Here is an 18,162-nt window from a genome sequence, read left to right as displayed (position 1 = left end):
GCGAGTTGAAAAGGGATCGGGTCCAGGTGGATTGGAATCAAAAATTGACAGGTAAAACAGGAAATGAGCAATGGGAGGCTTTGAGTGAGGAGATAGTTCCGGTACAGACTGGATACATTCTTACTCGAGGAAAGGTTGGGCATGGAAATCGAGAGCTCCCAGGATGACAACAGAGTATTTGAGACAACATTTTGTACATTCTGAATACCAATGTCCGGACAGGTGTGCCCGCGGTTATCAACCACAACCTCGTCACCTCCACGCTGACAGATGAAAAGCGGCCACATTCTGCTTCAGTGAGATGAAATCCGAGAGCGGTTTCAAGGTCAATTGCAATTGCAAGCAGAATGCATTCAGAGGACGTGAGATCATTGAGATACCTCCAAACACCCTGCCAGTTTGAACAGCAGCTCAAGATCAAAAGTGTGGGGGGGAAAATGAGGGCTCGTCCGGGATTTAAACCCGGGATCTTTCACATATTTTAAACAACAAACCCGAAGCGAGAATCATACCCCTCGACCAACGAGCCCGCTGAAAAAAGAAAGCAACAAGTAGTGGTTTCTGAGTATCAGCGGCCACTTTCCCCAAATCTCCCTGAAAGTACCGTAAACAAAAATGTGTCCGCACATTCGTGAAGAATCATAAAGCCAATTTCTTCACTGTTGTGTTTTGTTTAGGTCTCCTGACGCTCATAAAGATGATTGGGGACAGTTGATGAGTTATCGGTGTGAGGGCGCAGATACTCCGGTGTGAGGGCGCAGATACTCCGGTGTGAGGGCGCAGATACTCAGGTGTGAGGGAGCAGATACTCCGGTGTGAGGGCGCAGATACTCCGGTGTGAGGGCGCAGATACTCCGGTGTGAGGGCGCAGATACTCCGGTGTGAGGGCGCAGATACTCAGGTGTGAGGGCGCAGATACTCCGGTGTGAGGGCGCAGATACTCCGGTGTAAGGGTGCAGATACTCGGATGCAGGGATTTGTTGCCGCGACTGAAATGCGGCTTAGAACTGTTATTATCCAAGGCAGCGCTGCAGGATCCTTTCATGATCTCTCACAAATCAACTGAAACCCATCGGAATGTGAATACAATTTTGCGTTTCCAAAATAAAAGGGAGTGACATTCATTGTGGAAACAGTCTGGCGTCACTCACTGCAGAAATATCCATGTCAGAGTGAAGCGCCTCTCCTGCAACCTTCGGACCTTGTCTGTCAAGAAGAATTCAGATTTCCGCGAAGCCAATCACAGGTGAAATGGTGGAAGATCGGCCGTGCTCAGCTGGCCATCGAAACCGGGCATTTGTTTTGCAGCCAAAACAAACATCAGAACCAGGAAATGCGAGACCATGAGGATAAAAGTTTCCCGACCGTCCCTGTGTGGGCTCGAACCACCAACCTTTCGGTTAATAGCCGAACGCGCTAACCGATTGCGCCACAGAAACAGCACATGTTTGCTGTTGAACTCCTGATTCAACGAACTAAAAATTCAGGTTGCAGCGATCAAAATAAATTCTCTCCACTATCAGTTTACTTTTCCAAAATAAAGTGTGTGAAGTTTGCACGAGTCAAAATCTGTGCTCTATTATTCCTGAACATTAAACTCACCTTGCCATTAAACACCTGTATGTTGGAAGACTCCGTCCCCTCGTGGTCGACAGGATTGATTTCTCGAGCTGTGATTCGCCATTCTCTATTCCAGTAATATTCAGGTTTGCTGAAAATGAGATGAGATGAAATGAGCAGGTCCGACGAGCAGGTCTGTGACACGACTCGGTGTTTACAAAGTTGTCTCTTGCACTTACAGTGAAGCGGACGGCAGTTTTCACTCTTAAACCAGTAACCATGATGTTCAGAAAAAGTGTGGCCGAGACATACTCGATTTCAGCTCGGTGACACGGGGTCAGAGTGAAGTTCAGTTCATGCGATTGCCGAGTGGCGAGAAGGTGGATTTGGAACTCCTGTGCGGCTGCACTGCGAGTTGTCCAGATCTGCTTGGAGCGATATTCACTTCAATTTATCACTGACAGGGACAATTTGATTCTAAGTTTCTTTTTCTCTGCTGCTTGGTGAGATTTCAAAAGTTGTAAACGACCCACACCGACCCCAAAATCGTCACTTCCACTCTGACAGATGTAACGCGGTCACACTCTTCACTTCAGTGAGATGAAAGCCGGGAGCGATTTCACGGTCGAATGCAATGGCGGACAAAGCTCATTCCAAGAAAGTGCAGGTCATTGAGGTGCCTTTAAATTCCTGATTGTTTGCACTGAACGTCTTCCCAAAGCGTTTAAGATTCACGTGGAGTGATTTGGGGACTTCTTTTCCATCTTTGCAAAAGTTTCAACCGCAGGTCAAAATCAAAAGTCGAGGGCGGAATGAGACGCCTTCCTGAAATTTGAGAACCAGGGAAGCAGACTTTAGAGCAAGGTTCTGTTTATTGAGAAAAAGCAGATACAATATTCATCCCGGAACGATCCAGAATCCGATCAGCTCGAAAAGTAACGGTTACCCCGTGATTTGAACACGCAGCCTTCTGGTGACGCAATAAATCATGAAGATTGAAGCAGGAAGTTGAAAAGTGGGAATTGATCGATTCAGTGAGTGGGCAAAACTGCGGCAAATATAGTTCAATGGGGGGTGAGCGAGGTCATCCACTTTAAATCTAAGAAAGATAAATCAGAATGTTTTCTAAATGGTGAGAAACTTGGAACTGTGGAGGAGCAGAGAGATTTAGGAGTCCAAGTACAGAAAGCGCCACCAACTAGCGTACAGGTACAGAAATTAATTAAAATGTCTAATGGACCGTCAGTACGGCCGGTTAACTCAGTTGCTTAGAGTGTGTTATAACGCCTTAATCACGGATTCGATTCTTATAATTTACTTTATTTATTTTGGCTTTTTATAACTTTTAAAATCGAAGCTTACAAAAAAAAAATATAAAGACAGATTCGAGGGGACAGTTTTTTGAATAACATCCATTCTCACTTTGCCACTGAACCGGAGAAACGCGTCTTTCTTTTTATTCAGGTTTTTTTTAGCAGCTGACCCTGTGGTGCAATGGCGAGTGTGTTGGACTTCTACTTGTTTTGTTTGATAAGCCATTCAAAGGCTGTGGATTCGAGTTGCAACGGCGTTGGATTTTAGTTCGGGAGCTGGGAAGTGAAATTTTGCAGCAAAACCGCAACAGGATCACTAATGTCCGTCAAGGATGTGAAACTGCCCCCGACACTTCATCTTACACAAGTGGCTCCAGTCACACCCGAATTCATGATTCTTAAACCACTCTGAGCTGGATTGGCGAAACACTCTCAAGAAGGAGACTCAACATCTGCTCAGACCGAAAGTCAATCTGCTCGACTTCCGGCTCTGTCAGACTGCATGTTCCTTCAGATCGGTTTCCAACTGGACACATGCATCCGGCTGCCGTGGCAGCATTGATGCTTCAGGGGTAGAATTCTTGCTTGCAGTCATTCTATTCCTGTAAAACTAGCTCCTGAAGTGCAGGATGGAAAGTATCCTGGCTGAGCGGCCTCTGGCGCTGGTTTAAAGCTCCAGTTAAATCCCACGATTTGAAGATGGATCAAAATCATAGTTTGTGTCTCTAAAACCGCAGCCTCCCTCCTGTAAACAAGTAATACTAAACATCTCATCTGCTCTTGCAACCGCATAGTCCGGAGGAACCACATGGCAATTCAGATAATTAAATGAATTTTGGAACATATCAATTGTTCCTTCAACTCCGGTCGAAATGTTCACAAACAAAAGGTTTGTTTGATCTTGCTGAGATTCGAATTAAAAACCCCGGCATTTCCTGAGCCTGTAACTCAAATAAGGACCGATTGCGCCGCTGGAGCCCGGTCACTCTGATCACCTGTCCCACTCTGCTGGAAAGAATCTGAAGGTGAGATGTCCTTACCTGTGGAAACGTGTCCTGTCCCAGTGATGAAACTAATATCTGCACTTTCACTTTCAGCTTCTTTCACATCCTCTGCTCCATCGCACGACAATCGGGTTTTCTGTGAACAGGTCAAAATGGATATTTGCAGAAATTCTGTCAGTGGTAAAATTCGAATCGAGAAACGCCCCAGACATTGAAACCAGCGATTTAAACCATCAGATCACACTTCCACAAAACAAGGCCTGTCTTTAAAGGTCTGTTTAATGATCAAATAAATTAATTGAAGCTAATTGACCGTATTTTCCGGGTGATGGGTTGTTCCCCTTACAGCAGAGAAGTTTCAGAGGAGATTTGGTAGAAGTGTTCAAAGTCATGAAGGGTTTCGATAAAGTAAATAAAGAGAAGCTGTTTTTTATTGGTGAAATGGTCGGAAACCACAGGACACAAATTTGAGGTGATTGCAAAAGAACCAAACGCGATATGAGGAAAAACTTAATTACGCAGCGAATAGTTCTGATCTGGAATGCGCTGCTTGAAAGGATGGTGGAAGCAGATTCAATCGTGACTTAAAAAGGGAATTTGAAGGGGAAAAATGCAGAGCACCGGGAAAGGGCCGCAGAATGGGACTAATTGGATTGATCTTACAAAAAGCAGGCACTGGCTCAATGAGCCGAATAGCCTCCTTCTGTGCTGTAACCATTCTATGATTCGATGGACAGAAGCGGTCTGAATGAATGGGCGATCGGTTGTGGGTCGCAGGGATATTTTAACTGGTTGTACGGTTGTGTTACTGACGGCTCCTTGTTCTCGGATTATGGTTTTCATTTTGGGCGTTTCACTGATTGATATGCGAGAGGTCCCCAGTTCAAATCCCAGAACCCTCCTGTTTCACTATTTCCAGTGAAGATTCACTCATTTCTTTCTCACATCTTTTCAGCGTTGCAGAAAGCAGGATTGATTTAATCCTCGAGCATGTTTGAGGTCCAGAGGCCAGAATGCAGCCGGTTTATCGACGCAACACACACGGAGAGAGTAAAATGTCTCACGGCGGTGTGCAGATTGAAACTGACGGTGAATTTATCCCAATTCAGGCGATCTCAGAGGTGCAGAATAAAAATGCGCCTTAATTGGTCGGGAAAACGAACCCTGTTCCCTCGCGTGGTAAGTGCAAATTCTACCAGTGAAACAGCAACGTTTGCATGGTATCGGGCTCTCTGTGTCCAGTTGGAAACCTGTTTAAAACAACATATAATTTCACAAACCTCCTCTGAGTACCTTGCGCATTCTGATTTACAGCCGTGCATTACCAGCACTCGCTGCTTGTGATGGCCGAGTGGTTCAGGCATTCGATCTAAAACTCGACAGGGTCTTTCGGTGAAACATTGGAATGCTGCTCGCGGCGCTATTGTTTAAAGTTTTGTTCAATGCTCAAATAAGTATGAACTGGAGATAACGGGCCGCATTTCCTTCTCTCAGAGAGATCCTCCACCGCGGCAGAGCCTTTTAATTGGGAGCCCAATGATCATGCAAAATTTCAAGGTGCGTGAAGGAAACTTCACAATAATCCACGACTGGAGTATTGTGTCTTGTTCTGGGCACCGCACTTTAAGAAGGATGTGAAGGCCTGAGAGAGGATGCAGAAAAGATTTACTGGAACGGTTTCAGGGATGAGGGACTTCAGTTACGTGGATAGACTGGAGAAGCTGGGGTTGTTCACCTTAGGGCAGGAAGGTTGAGAGGAGATTTGATAGAAGTGTTCAAAATCATGACGGGTTTAGATAAAGTAAATAAACAGAAACTGCTCCCGTTGGCGGAAGGGTCAAGAACCAGAGGACACAGATTTACGGTGGTTGACAAAAGAACCAAAGGCGATATGAGGAAAAACGTTTTAAATCGGCGAGTAGTTATAATCTGGAATAGACCTCCTGAAAGGGTGGTGGAAGCAGATTTAATCGTGACTTTCGAAAAGGAATTAGATTAATATTTGAAGGAAAATATTTGCGGGTCTACAGGGAAAGAACGGGGGAATGGGACTAACTGGATTGCTCTTAAAGAGAGCCGGGGCAAGCTCAATGGGCCGAATGGCCTCTTTCTGTGCAGTAACGATTCTATGAGTGTATGATTCCATCTCTCTCAAGCTTCATTTCAAATTCTGCTAAATTGATATTCAGGCTTTTTTTTCTTTACTTTTATCTCTCTATCTCTCCCTGTCTCTGTCACTCTCTGTTTTCCCCTGATGGACTTCTCAAGCTTCCTTGAACGGCCAAAGCTCTTCGAACCTGCGACACCAGCAGAGAACGGTAAAGATCGAAAGACTGAGACGGGAGGCAAAGTAAAGGACCAACCCAGATGATGAATTCGTAGCCAATGTCCACATATTGATGTCTCTTCGTCCTCATAGTGAAATCATCAGTACTTTTAGCCCAGTATAAAAACAAAATCTTGTATTTACGAAGCGCTTTTCACGACATCAAGACCTCCCAAAGCGATTTACAGCCAATGAAGTATTTTTGAAGTGTAGTCACTGTTATACTTGTGGTAGTATGGATAATCTGCGGATGCCAAGACAGACAACAATGTAGCTTTAGAGCAATTAATTCTGCAAAGTCTCACTTGATATTACAACTCGCACATTCGAAACGAATGTGGTAAAGAGAGGCTAATATTGTTGATATGAAATAGTTAATGTCCGTCTTCACATTGCCGTACATCGGAACAGAAAAAGTGATAGGATGTAGAGAATGGTGGCCGATCGGCTGTGGGTGGCACCGAATTCTGCATTGGTTTCACCCCTCTGTTATCAGTGGCTCTTTGGTCTTCGGGTATGATATCTCGCTTTGGGGATTTGCTGATTGTTATGTGCCAGATCCCGGAGGAGCCCTGCGGTGTTACCATTTTTAGTTCAAAATCATTAATTGGCTTCTCACGTTTTGTCAGTGGTGTAGTCGGCAGGATTTTTCTTAATTCCAGTGCATGGAGGAGAGAATGCAGAGGTTCTGTCGACGACAACACACATGGAGAAAGGAAAATGTCTCAAGATGGTGTTCAGATTGAAGCTGAATGTCAACGGATCCGAATTCACGTGACCTCATGAATGGAGAATGAAAAATGCTCCTCTCTTGAGCGGTGGTCGAACTCGGGCTTCCCGCGCAGACAGCAAGAATTTGATCACTGAAATAACAAAGTCCACACAGCAGCCGGCGGCATGCCCTCAGTTCGAAACCTGTCCAAAAGAACATACAGTCTCAGAGTTCTCCTGTCATAACCTTCTTCATTCTCTTCTGCAGCCGTTGTGGATTTGTCGCTTGCAGCTGCGATGACCCAATGATTAAGGCGTTAGACTTGCAATGTGATTTTCCAACCCAGCTTCGACGCAACACACGTGGAGAATGGAAAATGTCTCAAATGGTGCGCAGATTGAAGCTGAGGGCGAATGTCGCACAATTCACGCGATCTTATGAATGGAGAATGAAAATAATCCTAAACGAACCGGAAATCGAACCCCGGTTTCTCACGTGATCAATGAGAATTCTGTCACCGAAACAGCAAAGTCAGCACATTAACAAGCTGTAAGTTTCCAGTTGGAAACCTGTCTGAGAGAACAAAGTGTCACATATCTCCTGTGATAACCCTACGCATTCTGATTTATAGCTGTGCATCATCCATGTTTGCAGCTGCGATGGCCGAGTGGTTATGGCGTTGGATTTGAAATCTAATGGGGTTTCCCTGCACAGGTTCGAATCCTGTTTGCAGCGCTACTTTTTAAAGTTTGTTCAGTGTTCAAATTAATATGAACTTGAACGAACGGAACTTGTTCGCTCCCTCAGAGAGGTGCTCCATCGCCAACGACGCTTTGAACTCGGAGCCCGATGATCTCTTGCAAAATTGCAAGACACGTGAAGGAATCTCTCCCAAGCTCCATTCTAAATTCTGCTCGTTCGCAGAACTTGACATTTATACAACTTATTTCTATGTTTTATTCTCTCCCTGTCTCTGTCTCTTGACTTTGCCTGTTTTCTCCTGATGGACTTCTCAGGCATCGTGAACAGCGAAGAATGATGGAACCTGCAACACCAGCAGAGAAGGGTAAAGATGGAAAGACTGAGACGGTAGGAAAAGAAAAGGTGCAACCCAGCTGATGAATTCGTAATTAATGTCCACACATTTATGTTTCTTCCCCTCACAATGAAAATATCAGCAATTTGAGTACAGTACACTTATGGTAGAGTGTATAATATGCGGATGTTGAGACCGACAATCGAACCTTTGCCGTGGTGAAGAAAGCGCCGAATCCTAAACACTAAACCCCAAGGAAACGCTAAAAATTCTTTGCTGCGAACAAGCAGAGCAACGCGGCCTTTCCAACTTGGCCCTTTGTAATTCAGGTCATTTTCCTGCCAGACAAACTGCTCGCACAAAATGGCATTTTCTGTTCGAAATAATATCGCGACAGAGGTGATTTTCAGGCAATGACATCACCAAGTGCAAGTAGGCATGTACATGAAATGGAAAGTGAGGTAAAATACGACCACAAGCTGCTGATGGACATGTTTCCATTTCCAAAATTCACGCACTGAATGCAGCTCCTGGGAAAACTGCAAGGCCACGCAGGTCCATCATGAATCGTTTGAAGCAACTGGCAGTTTAAAGTGGCATCTCCTGCTGCTTCTGTGGGGAGTGAGAGAGAGGCACTGTCGGTATTTGCGTGCAGTTTGATTTTGCACAGAACTGCACAGAGAAACAGCAAATATACCGGGGCTGTGAGATGTTCTATATTATTGATATTTAGCCACAGGAATATCCGCGGTCAGAAGCTGAAAAGAAGGAGAGATAAGAGGCCTGAGAATAAACACAGAGCTGAATGAATCATGAAAGAGCAAAAGAAAAAATAATGTCATAATTTCCTCTTTCTCTCGTGAGCAATCTTGGGAGCTCCCCAATGGCCTGGTGGTGAGAAGTCGGTCCTCTCACCGCCGCGAGGTTCGATTCTCAGATAGGGAATTAACTTTAAAAAGAGTTATGAACTTATTAAATCAATTCCATGAAGCTAATTAAATCCTGTTCGTGGTTGAATCCCTGTTTTTAATCACCATGAATCAATCGATAACTTTCTATTTCAGACTGAAGGCGATGTTGACGTGGTTACCGAGAGACAGTCAAAACTTTAATAAGATTTTTATGCTTTGAATGTGATGATTTTTTTTTCATTTTATAGACTACATCTTCAGAGTGGGATTAAAAACGCAGTGGAGTCGTTGTTAAATTTAACATTAACTGACAATTGTCGCTGTGTATCACAGGGACGCCCGAACTGGTTCTCCGATCAAGATGAAAGTAACACAACGAGGAACATCTGAATCAACAGGAGAGGCATCGGGCTATGACAAAAATCCCCACCGTTTTGCTTTTCCAAAATAAAGGGTGTGAAATTTATTCTCTGAACATCGGAACAGTCTGGTCTCGCTCACGACAGAAATCTCCATGTCACAGCGAACCAGCTCTCCTGCTGCGAATGCGGCCTCCCTTCGGGCCTTTCGGGGGCTTGTCTGTCAAGGAGAATTGTAATTACCGTGAAGCCAATGTTCCATTCCTTTAGATGATTCATGTGCCTGATTTCCGACCGCAGAGTAAATGGTGGAATATCAGCCCTGCTCAGCTGGCAATGATTCCGGTACATTTTCTTGATGCCAAAACATGCACTGAAACCCTGGAACTTTGAGGCGATGAATCCTCAGGATAAAATAAGGGCTCGAACCATCAAACTTTCACGCTAACGGATAACACCACCGAGAACAGGTGAAGAGATCACCTGCTAAACCAATAATTCACTGGGCTAAACTTTGAGTTTGCAGCGACCAATTTAACGACTGTCTACAGTCAGTGAAAAATGAATGGTTGAAACTTGCAGGAGTGAAAATCCAACAAGCCTGTCTTCACTCTTAAACCAGCAACTATGAAGAAAAACATGCCGGAGATATACTCGATTTCAGTGCGGTGACACTGGGCCAGAGTAAAGTTCATTCAATATGACCGCCGAGTGGCTGGAGGGTGGATTTGGAACTCCTGACCGATTGCACCACGCATTTTCTAGATCTGCTTGGATCACCAATCCCTTCAGTTCATCACTTAGAGTGACAATTCGATTCTCGGTTTCTTTTCCCTGACGATTGATGAAATTTTGCAAATTGCAAGCGATCAATATCAAAGCTGAACACGTCATCGACATGCTCACAGATATAAAGCGGCCACACTCTGCTTCAGTGAGATGAAAGTCAAGGGCGATTTCATGGTCGAATGTAATGGCTAACACAATTCATTCAACGAAAGTTCAGTTCGTTGAGGTGCCTTTAAAGTCTTGATTGTTTCTATTGAACTTCTTCCCAAAGCGTTTGAAATTCACGTGGGACGATTTGGTGACGTTATTTCCTTTTATGCAAAAGTTTCAACTGCAGTTCAAGATCAAAATTCCTGGGACCACAGTTGTTCACAATTTATCGGTGCTCGGACCACTGTTCACAATTTATCGGTGCTGGGACCACTGCTGTTCACAATTTATCGGTGCTGGGACCACTGTTCACAATTTATCGGTGCTGGGACCACTGCTGTTCACAATTTATCGGTGCTGGGACCACTGTTGTTCAAAATTTACATTCATGATTTGGACACAGGAATCGGAAGTACAATTTCAAAATTTAGGGAGGACACGTAATTGCGAGCTGTAGTTAATACAAAGGAAAAATGCGAAAAATAAAGGAAGACATTAGTAAAATTGCAGAATGGGCGTGTAAATGGCAAATTAATTTCAATATTTGCTGTGTACTCCCTTGCCTTTTTGCCCCCACCCCCGACTAAATGCATTACCTCACACTTCTTCAGATTGAATTGCATTTGCCACTTTTCTATCCACCTGTCCGCTCCATGGATAACTTCCTGCAGTCGACAGCTTTCCTCCTCACTTTCAACCACAGGACCAATTTTTGTATCATCTGCAAATTTCTTCATCATGCCCCCTACATTTCAGTCTAAATCAATGATCTGTACCATGAAAAGCAGGGACCTAGTACGAAGCCGCATGGAACCCCACTCGAAACAGCCTTCCAGTCACAAAAGCACCCGTCGACCACAACCGCTTGCTTCCTGCCACTCCGCCAATTTTGGATTCAACTTGCCAATGTCCCTTGGATCCAATGGGCTTTTACATTTTTGACCAATCTGCCATGCAGGACTTTGTCAAAAGCCTCGCTAAAATCCATATAGACTACATCAATCGCGCTACCCTCATCGATCCTCCTTGATACTTCCTCAAATAATTCAATTCAAACGACCTTCCCTTCACAAATCCACGCTGACTGTCCTTGATTGATCCGTGCCTTTCTGAATGACGATTCATACTTTCCGTCAGAATTGTGCTCAATAATTTACCCACCATCGAGTTTAGGCTGACTGGCCTGTATTTACTCGATCTATCCCTTTCTCCCTTTTTAAACAATGGTACAACGTTAGCAATCCTCAAATCCTCCAGCACGACACCTTTTGCCAGGGTGGATTGGAAAATGATGGTCAGAGCCTCCGCTATTTCCTTCCTTGCTTCTGTTAACATCCTGGGATATATTTCATCTGGGCCTGGAGATTCAGGTGGAGCGATTTGTGGACTTATTTTTCCTGTTTGCAAACGTTTGTACCGCAGGTCAAGATCACAAGTCGAGGTCCAAATTTGGACGAGTTCCGACTTTGAACCTCAAATCGTGAATTATGCCCCCACCCCAACGAGCCCAGAAACAAGAACGTGTCCTTAAATTAACTTGTGGCAGGCACATTCTATGAGAGGTCTGTCTGGACAATGAAAGGGCGTTTTTGAACAGTCATCTTGCAATCCGCTTCCTCCTGAAACCTGAAAAAAGACAAACACCACTGTGTTATTTTGTCGCTAAATTCCACAAATTCCGTAAAATAATAAGCTGCATAAGGCACTGCTGGGAGTTGAACCCAGGATCTCGTTGTTTACTAGACAGATGCTTTAACCAGCTAAGCCACAGCGCCAATTGATGATGCAATCGCCCCACCTCCTCTCACTAATATCTATCAGCGACACTTCACTATTGGGGGTTCAGGCCGTTTCATCTCTGTCCATTTCGCTTCTCCGTTTACCTGTGCATTCCGACACTGACTGGATTTCTCGCTGTGTTTATCTTTGTGTATCCATCAGTGCGTTGATACACGGATGATTATGTGTGATTGTATTTGTTACATTAAATACATTAGGGCTTCATACAATTCTCGCTCTGACATTGGAGAACTATTGAGCCGAACTTTACAGCGAAGTGTTGTTTATTGTGGTGCTGAAACTAAAAAATCGGAAGAGAAGCAAAAAGGGAAAAGGAGAAAAACTTGTGAGGGAAAATGAGGACAACTCTCAAGGTTTTTACAAGTATATTAAGAGAAAGAAGGGAGGCTAAGAGTAACTTGGGCCGCTTAAAAACAGATGGAGGTGATATTGTAATTGAAAATCAGGAAATGGCATTTGCTCAATTTTTACTTTGCATCAGTTGTCACAGAAATGGATGAGGATAACATCCCAGGGACACGAGGAAAACTGTTAATAAATCACGGGGATTCGTATAAGTAAAATAACGGCAATGGACAAAATAATTAGGCGAAAGGTGGACAAATCTCCAGGACCTGATGTTCACCATCCCAGGGATTAAAAGGAACAGGTGAGGAAATTGTACATGCTTTAGTCATGATCGATGAACACTCTATTGATTCGGGAATTGTTATTTAACGAAGAGCATCTGGATTGGAGGCTTCTGTTTGAGAAAGATCTCGAAGTGATAATTGAGAGACCGAAAATAAAGCTGTTTGGCAGGAGCGCTGATGCTGTCGGTTTTGCGCTTCTCTCGTGTTGCACAATTGTTAAGCGTGCGTTACTTATTTATAGCAGTATGGGCTCCTGAAATGACCAGGTTGTGAGTTCGAGCGTCTTCTAAAACAATCAAACCTTTTACTCCGAACATTTTGACCGGAGTTCAAGGTGCAAGTGGTATGATCCATAACGCATCTCCTTCTCAGTGTTCCCATGTGGGCACTTGGGTTCCTCTGGTCTACCGTCTTGCAATAGGAGGTGCCAGTTTATTAGTTCATCGGGAGAGAGGGGGCTTTTAGCGGCAGCTCATATGGCAAAGGGGCCGGTACAAGATCATAGAATCATAGAATCATAGAAGTTACAACATGGAAACAGGCCCTTCGGCCCAACATGTCCATGTCGCCCAGTTTATACCACTAAGCTAGTCCCAATTGCCTGCACTTGGCCCATATCCCTCTATACCCATCTTACCCATGTAACTGTCCAAATGCTTTTTAAAAGACAAAATTGTACTCGCCTCTACTACTGCCTCTGGCAGCTCGTTCCAGACACTCACCACCCTTTGAGTGAAAACATTGCCCCTCTGGACCCTTTTGTATCTCTCCCCTCTCACCTTAAATCTGTGCCCCCTCGTTATAGACTCCCCTACCTTTGGGAAAAGATTTTGACTATCGACCTTATCTATGCCCCTCATTATTTTATAGACTTCTATAAGATCACCCCTTAACCTCCTACTCTCCAGGGAAAAAAGTCCCAGTCCGTCAAACCTCTCCCTGTAAGTCAAACCATCAAGTCCCGGTAGCATCCTAGTAAATCTTTTCTGCACTCTTTCTAGTTTAATAATATCCTTTCTATAATAGGGTGACCAGAACTGTACACAGTACTCCAAGTGTGGCCTCACCAATGCCCTGTACAACTTCAACAAGACATCCCAACTCCTGCATTCAATGTTCTGACCAATGAAACCAAGCATGCTGAATGCCTTCTTCACCACCCTATCCACCTGTGACTCCACTTTCAAGGAGCTATGAACCTGTACTACTAGATCTCTTTGTTCTATAACTCTCCCCAACTCCCTACCATTAACGGAGTAGGTCCTGGCCCGATTCGATCTACCAAAATGCATCACCTCACATTTAGCTAAATTAAACTCTATCTGCCATTCATCGGCCCACTGGCCCAATTTATCAAGATCCCGTTGCAATCCTAGATAACCTTCTTCACTGTCCACAATGCCACCAATCTTGGTGTCATCTGCAAACTTACTAACCATGCCTCCTAAATTCTCATCCAAATCATTAATATAAATAACAAATAACAGCGGACCCAGCACCGATCCCTGAGGCACACCGCTGGACACAGGCATCCAGTTTGAAAAACAACCCTCCACAACCACCCTCTGTCTTCTGTCGTCAAGCCAATTTTGTATCCAATTGGCTACCTCACCTTGGATCCCATGAGATTTAACCTTATGTAACAACCTACCATGCAGTACCTTGTCAAATGCTTTGCTGAAGTCCATGTAGACCACGTCTACTGCACAGCCCTCATCTATCTTCTTTGTTACCCCTTCAAAAAACTCAATCAAATTCGTGAGACATGATTTTCCTCTCACAAAACCATGCTGACTGTTCCTAATTAGTCCCTGCCTCTCCAAATGCCTGTAGATCCTGTCCCTCAGAATGCCCTCTAACAACTTACCCACTACAGATGTCAGGCTCACTGGTCTGTAGTTCCCAGGCTTTTCCCTGCCGCCCTTCTTAAACAAAGGCACAACATTTGCTACCCTCCAATCTTCAGGCACCTCACCTGTAGCGGTGGATGATTCAAATATCTCTGCTAGGGGACCCGCAATTTCCTCCCTAACCTCCCATAACGTCCTGGGATACATTTCATCAGGTCCCGGAGATTTATCTACCTTGATGCGCGTTAAGATTTCCAGCACCTCCCTCTCTGTAATATGTACACTCCTCAAGACATCACTATTTATTTCCCCAAGTTCCCTAACATCCATGCCTTTCTCAACCGTAAATACCGATGTGAAATATTCATTCAGGATCTCACCCATCTCTTGTGGTTCCGCACATAGATGACCTTGTTGATCCTTAAGAGGCCCTACTCTCTCCCTAGTCACCCTTTTGCCCTTTATGTATTTGTCGAAGCTCTTTGATTTCACCTTTGCCTGATCTGCCAAAGCAATCTCACATCCCCTTTTTGCCTTCATGATTTCTCTCTTAACTCTACTCCGGCAATCTCTATACTCTTCAAGGGATCCACTTGATCCCAGCTGCCTATGCATGTCATATGCCTCCTTCTTCTTTTTGACTAGTGCCTCAATCTCCCGAGTCATCCAAGGTTCCCTACTTCTACCAGCCTTGCCCTTCACTTTATAAGGAATGTGCTTACCATGAACCCTGGTTAACACACTTTTGAAAGTCTCCCACTTACCAGACGTCCCTTTGCCTGCCAACAGACTCTCCCAATCAACTTCTGAAAGTTGGTTCTTTAAATCTAAAGAACCAAACAAACAATTCTTCTTTTCGTTAAGCCGATATTCATCGGTTGGAAGTGTCGTGTGGGGAAAATTTGGAAGGGAAATATTCTGCCTGGTGTCACTGTGTCACGGGTGAAATTATTCAGCTTACATATGTTAATACGCTGAAAGGCCGAGAGGCCTTTTCCAGCTCCCGTGTGGGACAAGTTCAGCTTTTGAGCCAATGGGTAAAGTGTGATTTTAATTGCTGCTAACGAATGACAAGACATTTGGCACAAACAAGAAGAATTATAAACTCACGAGTTCACTGCCCATGTTTCTTACATCATGTTTAACAGGAACAAGGATTCTCCTCAACACAATACTGAGAATTGTATCAAACGGACCTCACTCTTGCTCGACGGCTGCAGGGATAATTCAGAGACCTCCCATGAATACGTACGATGGGAGCTTATGTAGTCGCTCAGTCGGTAGAGTATCAGACTAAAGTGGGTAGTGAGATGATGGTTCAGCGTTTAACTCCCTATCCAGGTTCCAAATTGCTGAACCGCTGGCAAGCTGTGTCTTTGCAGCGGGACCTGCGATGTGTTGTCAAAGCTTCGGTAGTATCTTGTATCCCAGGGATGGGCAGTAATGCGCTGTCTGAGGCGGTTCCCGATCAGGAATTCAACTTTTACAAAATACTTTTCTGTATTAGTTCACTGTATTAACTTGTCAAAACTGATTAAACATTGTAAAAAAGACGAATACTTGTTCAAATCGCCATTAATCAACCAGTAACTTTCTGTTTCCGGCTGAAAGAAATGCTAACTTTTCTTATGCGCTCATTCACCAGGCCGAATTGAAGGAGTTCAGAGGGGAAGTGAAAAAGGAAATGAGAGGCAAAGAGAAATATGACTATAGGCTGACGGCCAACATAAAAGGAAATCCAAAAGTTTTCGACAGGCATGTAAACATTAAACGGGTAGTAAGGAGAAGGGAGAGGCCGAGTCGGCCCGATAAAGGAGATCTACTCATGGAGGCAGAGGGGATGGCCGAGGTACCAAATGAGTACTTTGCATCTGTCTTTACCAAGAAGATGCTGCCAGAGTCTCAGCAATAGAAGGTATAGTTAAGATACTGGATGGTCTAAAAATTGAAAAAGAAGAGGCACTTGAACGGCTGGCTGTACTTGAAGTGGATAAACCACCAGGTCCGGATGGGATGCATGCTAGGATGCTGAGGGATTTAAAGGTGGAAATTGCGGAGGTACTGGCCATAATCTACAAACATCCTTAGATATGTGGGTGGTGCCAGAGGACTGGAGAATTGCAAAGGTTACACCCTTGCCCAAAAAAAGGGTGTACGATTAAACCCAGCAACTATAGGCCAGTCAGTTTAACCTCAGTGGTGGGGAAACGTTTAGAAACGATAACCTGGGACAGAATTAACAGTCACCTGGACGAGGGTGGATTGATTAGGGAAAGCCAGCACGGATTTGTTGAAGGCAAATCGTGGTTAACTAACCTGTAAGAGTTTTTTGATGAGGTAACAGAGAGGATAGATGAGGGCAATTCAATTGATGTGGTGTATGTGGACTTTCAAACGGTGTTTGCTAAAGTGCCGCATGGTAGGCTTATCATCAAGATTGCGGCCCATGGAATAAAGGGGGCAGTAACAACATGAATGCAGAATTGACTAAGAGCAGGAAACAGAGATTACTGGTGAACGGTTGTTTTTCGAACTGGAGAGAGTTGTACAGTGGCGTTCCCCAGGGATCAGTGCTGGGACCACTGCTTTTCTTGATATATATTAATGACTTGGACTTGAGTGCACAGAGCACAATTTAAAATTTGCAGGTGAAACAAACCTTGGAATGGTCGTAAACAGTGATAAGAATAGTGATAGACTTCAAAGGATGTAGGTAGTCTGGTGGCATGGGCGGAGACGTGGCAGATGAAATTTAATGCAGAAAAATGAGAAGTGATACATTTCGGTTGGAAGAACGAGGAGAGGCAATATAAACTCCAGGGTACAAATGTAAAAGCGGTACAGGAACAAAGAGGGGTTTTTGTGTACAAATCGTTGAATGTGGCAGGGCAGATTGAGAAAGCGGTTAAAAAGCATACGGGATCCTGGGCTTTATAAATAGATGTATAGAGTACAAAAGTATAGTTGTCATGATGAAACTTTATAACACACTGGTTTGAACACAACTGAATTATTGTGTCCGGTTCTGGACTTGGCACTTCAGGAAAGATGTGAAGGCCTTAGAGGGGGTGCAGATAAAAACAAATAGCATAATTCCATGGATGAGGGACTTTAGTTACGTGGATAGGCAAGAGAATCTGGGGTTGTTCTACTTGAAACAGAGACGGTTTTGTCGAGATTTGATAGAGGTATTCAAAATCATCAAGTGTCTGGACAGAGGAGATGGAGAGAAGCTGTACCTATTGGCAGAAGGATCAAGAACCAGAGGACATAGATTTAAGGTGATTGTCAAAATAACCAAAGGTGACATGAGGAAAAACTTTTTTACACAGCGAGAGGTTCGGATCTGGACTGCCCGAGGGTACGATGGAGGCAGATTCAATCATGGCCTTCAAAGGGGAACTGGATAAGTACTTGAAAGGAAAAATAATGCAGGGCTTCGGGGATAGGTTCTAGCTGGATTGCTCTTGCAGAGAGCTAGCACTGACTCGATGGCGCGAATGGCCTCTTTCCGTGCTGTAACATTTCTATGATTCAATTCTATCTATAGGATGCAATGCAAAGGGAACAGAGCGTGCCACAAATCGACACGACTCTCAGTATCCTCCCAAGCAATGTAGTTTAAGAGCAGCTAATTCTGAAACGTCTTACTTGATAACTCAAGTCGTGGACTCGAAAGCAATTTGGTAAAGGGAGACTAATATTGGTGAATGGAAATAG

At 44.2% G+C, this 18,162-nt stretch overlaps 3 non-coding genes across 3 annotated transcripts; 1 reads left to right on the top strand and 2 right to left on the bottom strand.

The window, feature by feature from the left end:
* Positions 1-1,365: 1,365 nt before the first annotated feature.
* trnan-auu (transfer RNA asparagine (anticodon AUU)) lies at positions 1,366-1,439 on the bottom strand. Its single transcript has one exon. It is a non-coding gene; the product is annotated as a tRNA-Asn (tRNA).
* Positions 1,440-7,568: 6,129 nt separating this feature from the next.
* On the top strand, positions 7,569-7,650 carry trnas-uga (transfer RNA serine (anticodon UGA)). Its single transcript has one exon. It is a non-coding gene; the product is annotated as a tRNA-Ser (tRNA).
* A 4,210-nt stretch (positions 7,651-11,860) lies between these two features.
* trnat-agu (transfer RNA threonine (anticodon AGU)) lies at positions 11,861-11,935 on the bottom strand. The gene has a single exon. It is a non-coding gene; the product is annotated as a tRNA-Thr (tRNA).
* Positions 11,936-18,162: the final 6,227 nt, after the last annotated feature.

Source organism: Heptranchias perlo, chromosome 20, assembly GCF_035084215.1.
Source record: "Heptranchias perlo isolate sHepPer1 chromosome 20, sHepPer1.hap1, whole genome shotgun sequence".
Classification (NCBI taxonomy): domain Eukaryota; kingdom Metazoa; phylum Chordata; class Chondrichthyes; order Hexanchiformes; family Hexanchidae; genus Heptranchias; species Heptranchias perlo.
Note: the sequence above shows the minus strand (reverse complement) of the source record. Positions and strands in the feature narration are given on the sequence as shown.